This window comes from Phalaenopsis equestris, unplaced genomic scaffold (genome assembly GCF_001263595.1).
Source record: "Phalaenopsis equestris unplaced genomic scaffold, ASM126359v1 Scaffold000568, whole genome shotgun sequence".
NCBI classification, from domain to species: Eukaryota; Viridiplantae; Streptophyta; class Magnoliopsida; order Asparagales; family Orchidaceae; genus Phalaenopsis; species Phalaenopsis equestris.
This window is the reverse complement of record NW_018165008.1, coordinates 481,036-482,200: the sequence shown is the minus strand read 5'-3', so window position 1 is coordinate 482,200 and position 1,165 is coordinate 481,036. Positions and strand designations below refer to the sequence as shown.

At 40.5% G+C, this 1,165-nt stretch overlaps 1 protein-coding gene across 1 annotated transcript in view; it reads left to right on the top strand.

The window, feature by feature from the left end:
• Positions 1 to 1,165, top strand: part of LOC110029375 — a 25,301-nt gene that overhangs the window by 10,471 nt on the left and 13,665 nt on the right. The window lies entirely within an intron of this gene.

Below are 1,165 nucleotides of genomic sequence, written 5' to 3'. Positions count from 1 at the left end.
GAGGAATCCAAATGAAGAGAAACTAGGGGAGGCCACAGATCCAGAGGAGAACCTCAGTGACTTCCCAGTCTATCCTATGATTTGACTCCAGTTTTGAGAAGAAATTATTAAAGTGTTTCATCCTGCCAATTTTATTTAATTAGGGCTTATATTTGCGTGACATGGTCACAGAAATCGCCTAGAAGATTTGAGGGTTTACGTCGTATCGGACGACAACCTCGGAACTTAGAACGAGTTAGGGCTTAAATCGTACAGCAGAGCTATACGAATGCCTAAGAAAAATGTGAAGGATTTATGTTGCGATAGGCAAGCAACCTCGAAATCCTATGGATTATTGTTTAATTTCTAGGAAAAGAATGGTTTTGCTGGGGAAGACATGTTCTGCTGTTGAAGATGGCCGTGCTGCCCACTGCGCTAGCTTCAAGCTCCCCGACACGACGAGTTTAAGTTTTCTAGGGTGTCTAATTATATTGTCAAATCAAACGGCCCTATGGTTGTAGTCCTCTAAACATTCTATGTAGAAAGGAAACATGCTTGAAGTTATATAATATAAAGTGTGCAATGCAGGAACAAAACAATAGAATGCACGTGGAACAGTAGTAGATAAAATAAGAGCAGTATAACATGCTATACATGAAGAACAGTAGCAGATAGAAACATGACAAGTGTAACATGCTTTACAGTACAGTAGTAGGTAGGAATATGACAAGTGTAACATGCTATACAGGAAGAATAACAGCAGGTAGAAACGGGAAAATTAAGTGCTATAAAATGTAAAGCAAACTTGTATGCCTGTGAGATCCGCTGTCCCTTAAGTATAGCAATGTTCCTTAAGTATAGCAAGCGATGTTCCTTAAGTATAGCAAGCCTAAATGCATCGCAAAAAGCGAAGTCTGAAAGAAACGTCGTCCAGGAAACCCGAGGAAAAGCGGAAAACTCGAGAAAATCAACGAAAAAGACTCAGATAAAAGAAAATTCTCAAAACTCGTGGGAAAATCTCGAAAGAAACGAAAAGTAACACGAGTACTTTGTCCCAAAACTTCGATAAAACAACAAGAAGGTTCGGATGAGGGGGACTGCAAACACTCGTATGAGACTAGGCTCAGCTGTATATTTATTCTCGAGGGTCCATGAAGGCTACTCGGTCACCCGTGAAGGCTACTCG